This window comes from Lolium perenne, chromosome 2 (genome assembly GCF_019359855.2).
Source record: "Lolium perenne isolate Kyuss_39 chromosome 2, Kyuss_2.0, whole genome shotgun sequence".
Lineage (NCBI taxonomy): Eukaryota > Viridiplantae > Streptophyta > Magnoliopsida > Poales > Poaceae > Lolium > Lolium perenne.
Genome location: NC_067245.2, coordinates 199,686,797 through 199,695,311, shown reverse-complemented (window position 1 = coordinate 199,695,311; position 8,515 = coordinate 199,686,797).

Below are 8,515 nucleotides of genomic sequence, written 5' to 3'. Positions count from 1 at the left end.
GATACATAAGCGACATATTCTTCATCACAATAGTTTTTAAGCTATTTTTCCCATGAGCTATATATTTCAAAGACAAAGGAATGAAATTTTAAAGGTAGCACTCAAGCAATTTACTTTGGAATGGCAGAGAAATACCATGTAGTAGGTAGGTATGGTGGACACAAATGGCATAGTTTTTGGCTCAAGGATTTTGGATGCACAAGAAGTAATCCCTCTCAATACAAGGCTTCGGCTAGCAAGGTTGTTTGAAGCAAACACAAGTATGAACCGGTACAACAAAACTTACATAAGAACATATTGCAAGCATTATAAGACTCTACACTGTCTTCCTTGTTGTTCAAACACCTAACCAAAAAATATCTAGACTTTAGAGAGACCAATCATGCAAACCAAATGTCAACAAGCTCTATGGTATTTCTTCATTAATAGGTGCAAAGTACATGATGCAAGAGCTTAAACATGATCTATTTGAGCACAACAATTGCCAAGTATCAAATTATTCAAGACATTATACCAATTACCACATGAAGCATTTTCTGTTTCCAACCAAATAGCAATTAACGAAGCAGTTTCAACCTTCGCCATGAACATTAAGAGTAAAGCTAAGAACACATGTGTTCATATGCAACAGTGGAGCGTGTCTCTCTCCCACACAAAGAATGCTAGGATCCGATTTTATTCAAACAAAAACAAAAATAAAAAAATACAGACGCTCCAAGTAAAGCACATAAGATGTGACGGAATAAAAATATAGTTTCACTAGAGGTGACCTGATAAGTTGTCGATGAAGAAGGGGATGCCTTGGGCATCCCCAAGCTTAGATGCTTGAGTCTTCTTGAAATATGCAGGGATGAACCACGGGGGCATCCCCAAGCTTAGAGTTTTCACTCTTCTTGATCATATTGTATCATCCTCCTCTCTTGATCCTTGAAAACTTCCTCCACACCAAACTCAAAACAAACTCATTAGAGGGTTAGTGCATAATCAAAAATTCACATATTCAGAGGTGACATAATCATTCTTAACACTTCTGGACATTGCACAAAGCTACTGAAAGTTAATGGAACAAATAAATCCATCAAACATAGCAAAACAGGCAATGCGAAATAAAAGGCAGAATCTGTCAAAACAGAACAGTCCGTAAAGACGAATTTTTCTGGGGCACTAGACTTGCTCAGATGAAAATACTCAAATTGAATGAAAGTTTCGTACATATCTGAGGATCACTCACGTAAACTGGCAGATTTTTCTAAGTTACCTACAGAGAATGCTACTCAAATTCGTGACAACAAGAAATCTGTTTCTGCGCAGTAAGCCAAATCTAGTATCATCTTTACTATCAAAGACTTTACTTGGCACACAAATGTAATAAAATAAAGATAAGGAGAGGTTTCTACAGTAGTAACAACTTCCAAGACTCAAATATAAAACAAAAGTGCAGAATTAAAATAATGGGTTGTCTCCCATAAGCGCTTTTCTTTAACGCCTTTCAGCTAGGCGCAGAAAGTGTGAATAAAGTATTATCGAGAGATGAAGCATCAACATCATAATTTTCACAACTTGTCACAATAGGTATCTTAGATGTTCCATCATCCATAGTGGTACTAAGGGCTTTGTCAATTTTAGGCCTATAATAGTTTTTTGGCTTAGGCACCTTAGAGACATACATGAACTTTTGCTCCTTACCCACATAAGCTTTCTCCTTAAACTTAAGAGAAGAAAAAGTTGAACCCAAGGTTCCCATAGCTTCTTCAAGTTCACTAATCCTATGGGTTTGATTATCATGAGTAGCACAAGCTTCTAAGACGGCAATTCTCTCATTAATTCCACCTAGAGATTTATCAAGTTTATCAGTGCTATTAAGTAATATTCCCAATTTAGTCTTAATACTTGGAAGATTTTGCTCTATGGTCTCCAACTTTTTCATGACATCTTCAAGAGAGATTTCAATTTTAACTTCATTAACAGGTGGTATTCCAACTAGACTCTCAATTATGCAACTAGCTTCTAAAGCAGGAGTGCCTAGGAAATTACCTCCCGCGAGAGTATCAAGAACATACCTATTCCAGCTAGAGATACCAACATAAAAATTCCTAAGTAGGATAATAGTTGAGTGTTTCTTAGTGCACCTATTATGAGCATCACTAATTCTATACCAAGCATCTTTTAAACATTCTCCACTGTTGCTTAAACGAACGAACTTCAACTTCAGGATTACTCATTTTAGCAGTAGTAAATAAAGCAAACTAAATAAAGTAAATGCTAGTAACTAATTTTTCTGTGTTTTTAATATAGGGAACGCAAACAAGACATTAAATAAAGTAAAGCAAGTAACTATTTTTTGTATTTTGATATAAGAAAGCAAACAAAGCAGTAAATAAAATAAAGTAAAGCAAGACAAAAACAAAGTAAAGAGATTGGAAGTGAGAGACTCCCCTTGCAGCGTGTCTTGATCTCCCCGGCAACGGCGCCAGAAAAAGAGCTTGTTGACGCGTAAAGCACACGCCCGTTGGGAACCCCAAGAGGAAGGTGTGATGCGTACAGCAGCAAGTTTTCCCTCAGTAGAGAACAATGATTGCAGTAGATTGTATTCAGATGTAAAAGAATGGACCGGGGTCCACAGTTCACTAGTGGTGTCTCTCCAATAAGAAATAGCATATTGGGTGAACAAATTACAGTTGGGCAATTGACAAATAAAGAGGGCATAACAATGCACATACATATCATGATGACTACTATGAGATTTAATCGGGCATTACGACAAAGTACATAGACCGCTATCCAGCATGCATCTATGCCTAAAAAGTCCACCTTCGGGTTAGCATCCGCACCCCTTCCAGTATTAAGTTGCAAACAACAGACAATTGCATTAAGTATGGTGCGTAATGTAATCAACACAAATATCCTTAGACAAAACATCGATGTTTTATCCCTAGTGGCAACAACAAATCCACAACCTTAGAACTTTCTGTCACTGTCCCAGATTCAATGGAGGCATGAACCCACTATCGAGCATAAATACTCCCTCTTGGAGTTACAAGTATCAACTTGGCCAGAGCGTATACGAGCAACGGAGAGCATGCAAGATCATAAACAACACATATATGATAGATCTATAATCAACTTGACATAGTATTCCATATTCATCGGATCCCAACAAACACAACATCTAGCATTACAAATAGATGATCTTGATCATGACAGGCAGCTCACAAGATCTAACATGATAGCACAATGAGGAGAAGACAACCATCTAGCTATTGCTATGGACCCATAGTCCAGGGGTGAACTACTCACACATCAATCCGGAGGTGATCATGGTGATGAAGAGTCCTCTGGGAGATGATTCCCCTCTCCGGCAGGGTGCCGGAGGCGATCTCCTGAATCCCCCGAGATGGGATTGGCGGCGGCGTCTCTGGAAGGTTTTCCGTATCGTGGCTCTCAGTAATAGGGTTTTCGCAACGGAGGGAATAAATAGGCGGAAGGGCAGCGTCGGAGGAGGCACGAGGGCCCCACACCATAGGGCGGCGCGGGCCCCTCCCTGGCCGCGCGGCCCTATGGTGGCAGCGCCTCGTGGCCCCACTTCGTATGCTCTTCGGTCTTCTGGAAGCTCCGTGGAAAAATAAGACCCTAGGCGTTGATTTCATCCAATTCCGAGAATATTTCCTTTGTAGGATTTCTGAAACCAAAAACAGCAGAAAACAACAACTGGCTCTTCGGCATCTTGTCAATAGGTTAGTGCCGGAAAATGCGTATAAATGATTTAAAGTGTGTATAAAACATGTGAGCATCATCATAAAAGTAGCATGGAACATAAGAAATCATAGATACATTAGAGACGTATCACATACCGCGATCACGCTGACCCCAAAGTTCATATGATAAAACACTAGAGTAGCGCAACAACATCTAGATTACAAAGCTCACGATCACATAAAAGATCATATCACGAGAGAGAGAAACCACATAGCGGTACGGCCCCTCAGCCCCGGGGGTGAACTACTCCCTCCTCATCATAGGAGTCAGCAACGGCGATGGAGATGGCGGTGGATTCGATGGTGATGGCTCCGGGGGCACTTCCCCGCTCCGGCAGGGTGCCGGAACGGAGTTCTGTCCCCCGAAACTTGGTTTCGGCGATGACGGCGGGTACGGAGCTGTTCTTCCACGGAAAAGTTACGCCCCGTAACTTTTAGTGTCAGGAGCTTCTTATAGGCGAAGAGGCGACGCGAGGCGGTGCTCGAGGGGGGAATACACGGGGCAGGGCGGCCAGGGCCCAGGCCGCGCCTGGCCCATGTATAGCCACCCTGTGGCTCTCCCGCCACTCCCCTTCTGGCTCCCGAAGTCTTCTGGTGAATAAGATATTTTTGTGAATTTTCCAGATTTTTCCGAGCACTTTCATTTTTGTACTATTTCTGCAATAAACAGACATATATAATAAACAGAAACTTGCACTGTGGCACTTGTTAATAGGTTAGTCCAAATAATGACATAATATGATACAAAGTGCCTATAAAACATGTTGGAATTGGTGAAAAACAAGCATGGACCATGATACGCGTACAGCACGCGTCCGTTGGGAACCCCAAGAGGAAGGTGTGATGCGTACAGCGGCAAGTTTTCCCTCAGTATGAAACCAAGGTTTATCGAACTAGTAGGAGCCAAGAAGCACGTTGAAGGTTGATGGCGGCGGGATGTAGTGCGGCGCAACACCAGGGATTCCGGCGCCAACGTGGAACCTGCACAACACAACCAAAGTACTTTGCCCCAACGAAACAGTGAGGTTGTCAATCTCACCGGCTTGCTGTAACAAAGGATTAGATGTATAGTGTGGATGATGATTGTTTGCAGAAAACAGTAGAACAAGATGTGCAAGAGATTGTATTTCAGTATAGAGAATTGGACCGGGGTCCACAGTTCACTAGAGGTGTCTCTCCCATAAGATAAACAACATGTTGGGTGAACAAATTACAGTTGGGCAATTGACAAATAAAGAGGGCATGACCATGCACATACATATTATGATGAGTATTGTGAGATTTAATTGGGCATTACGACAAAGTACATAGACCGCTATCCAGCATGCATCTATGCCTAAAAAGTCCACCTTCAGGTTATCATCCGAACCCCCTCCAGTATTAAGTTGCTAACAACAGACAATTGCATTAAGTATTGCGCGTAATGTAATCAGTGACTATATCCTCGAACATAGCACTAATGTTTTATCCCTAGTGGCAACAGCACATCCATAATCTTAGAGATTTCTGTCACTTCCCCAGATTCACGGAGACATGAACCCACTATCGAGCATAAATACTCCCTCTTGGAGTTACAAGCATCTACTTGGCCAGAGCATCTACGAGTAACGGAGAGCATGCAAGATCATAAACAACACATAGACATAACTTTGATAATCAACATAACAAGGATTCTCTATTCATCGGATCCCAACAAACGCAACATATAGAATTACAGATAGATGATCTTGATCATGTTAGGCAGCTCACAAGATCCGACAATTAAGCACAATGGGGAGAAGACAACCATCTAACTACTGCTATGGACCCATAGTCCAGGGGTAGACTACTCACACATCACTCCGGAGGCGACCATGGCGGCGTAGAGTCCTCCGGGAGATGATTCCCCTCTCCGGCAGGGTGCCGGAAGCGATCTCCTGAATCCCCCGAGATGGGATTGGCGGCGGCGGCTTCTCTGGAACGTTTTCCGTATCGTGGCTCTCGGTACTGGGGGTTTCGCGACGGAGGCTTTAAGTAGGCGGAAGGGCAGGTCAGGAGGCGGCACGAGGGGCCCACACCATAGGGCCGCGCGGCCAGGGCAGGGGCCGCGCCGCCCTAGGGTGTCGCCACCTCGTGGCCCCACTTCGTCTCCTCTTCGGTCTTCTGGAAGCTTCGTGGGAAAATAGGACCCTGGGCGTTGATTTCATCCAATTCCGAGAATATTTCGTTACTAGGATTTCTGAAACCAAAAACAGCAGAAAACAAAGAATCGGCTCTTCGGCATCTTGTTAATAGGTTAGTTCCAGAAAATGCACGAATATGACATAAAATGTGCATAAAACATGTAGATATCATCAATAATGTGGCATGGAACATAAGAAATTATCGATACGTCGGAGACGTATCAGCATCCCCAAGCTTAGTTCTGCTCGTCCCGAGCAGGTAAAACGATAACAAAGATAATTTCTGGAGTGACATGCCATCATAACCTTGATCATACTATTTGTAAAGCATATGTAGTGAATGCAGCGATCAAAACAATGTATATGACATGAGTAAACAAGTGAATCATATAGCAAAGACTTTTCATGATTAGTACTTTAAGACAAGCATCAATAAGTCTTGCATAAGAGTTAACTCATAAAGCAATAATTCAAAGTAAAGGCATTGAAGCAACACAAAGGAAGATTAAGTTTCAGCGGTTGCTTTCAACTTGTAACATGTATATCTCATGGATAATTGTCAACATAGAGTAATATAATAAGTGCAATATGCAAGTATGTAGGAATCAATGCACAGTTCACACAAGTGTTTGCTTCTTGAGGTGGAGAGAAATAGGTGAACTGACTCAACAATGAAAGTAAAAGAATGGTCCTCCATAGAGGAAAAGCATCGATTGCTATATTTGTGCTAGAGCTTTGATTTTGAAAACATGAAACAATTTTGTCAACGGTAGTAATAAAGCCTATGTATCATGTAAATTATATCTTACAAGTTGCAAGCCTCATGCATAGTATACTAATAGTGCCCGCACCTTGTCCTAATTAGCTTGGACTACCGGATCATCACAATGCACATGTTTTAACCAAGTGTCACAAAGGGGTACCTCTATGCCGCCTGTACAAAGGTCTAAGGAGAAAGCTCGCATTGGATTTCTCGCTATTGATTATTCTCAACTTAGACATCCATACCGGGACAACATAGACAACAGATAATGGACTCCTCTTTTATGCATAAGCATGTAGCAAGAATTAATAATTTTCTCATATGAGATTGAGGATATATGTCCAAAACTGAAACTTCCACCATGGATCATGGCTTTAGTTAGCGGCCCAATGTTCTTCTCTAACAATATGCATGCTTAACCATAAGGTGGTAGATCTCTCTTACTTCAGACAAGACGAACATGCATAGCAACTCACATGAAATTCAACAAAGAGTAGTTGATGGCGTCCCCAGTGAACATGGTTATCGCACAACAAGCAACTTAATAAGAGATAAAGTGCATAAGTACATATTCAATACCACAATAGTTTTTAAGCTATTTGTCCCATGAGCTATATATTGCAAAGGTGAATGATGGAATTTTAAAGGTAGCACTCAAGCAATTTACTTTGGAATGGCGGAAAATACCATGTAGTAGGTAGGTATGGTGGACACAAATGGCGTAGTGGTTGGCTCAAGTATTTTGGATGCATGAGAAGTATTCCCTCTCGATACAAGGTTTAGGCTAGCAAGGCTATTTGAAACAAACACAAGGATGAACCGGTGCAGCAAAAACTCACATAAAATACATATTGTAAACATTATAAGACTCTACACTGTCTTCCTTGTTGTTCAAACTCAATACTAGAAATTATCTAGACCTTAGAGAAACCAAATATGCAAACCAAATTTTAGCATGCTCTATGTATTTCTTCATTAATAGGTGCAAAGTATATGATGCAAGAGCTTAAACATGAGCACAACAATTGCCAAGTATCACATTACCCAAGACATTATAGCAATTTACTACATGTATCATTTTCCAATTTCAACCATATAACAATTTAACGAAGAAGAAACTTCGCCATGAATACTATGAGTAGAAACTAAGGACATACTTGTCCATATGATACAGCGGAGCGTGTCTCTCTCCCACAAAGTGAATGCTAGGATCCATTTTATTCAAACAAAAAAAAACAAAAACAAACCGACGCTCCAAGCAAAGCACATAAGATGTGATGGAATAAAAATATAGTTTCAGGGGAGGAACCTGATAATGTTGTCGATGAAGAAGGGGATGCCTTGGGCATCCCCAAGCTTAGATGCTTGAGTCTTCTTAGAATATGCAGGGGTGAACCACCGGGGCATCCCCAAGCTTAGAGCTTTCACTCTCCTTGATCATGTTGCATCATACTCCTCTCTTGATCCTTCAAAACTTCCTCCACACCAAACTTAGAACAACTCATTAGAGGGTTAGCGACAATAAAAATTAACATGTTCAGAGGTGACACAATCATTCTTAACACTTCTGGACATTGCATAAAGCTACTGGACATTAATGGATCAAAGAAATTCATCCAACATAGCAAAAGAGGCAATGCGAAATAAAAGGCAGAATCTGTCAAAACAGAACAGTTTGTATTGACGAATTTTATCGAGGAACCAGACTTGCTCAAATGAAAATGCTCAAATTGAATGAAAGTTGCGTACATATCTGAGGATCACTCACGTAAATTGGCATAATTTTCTGAGTTACCTACAGAGAAAACAGCCCAGATTCGTGACAGCAAAGAAAT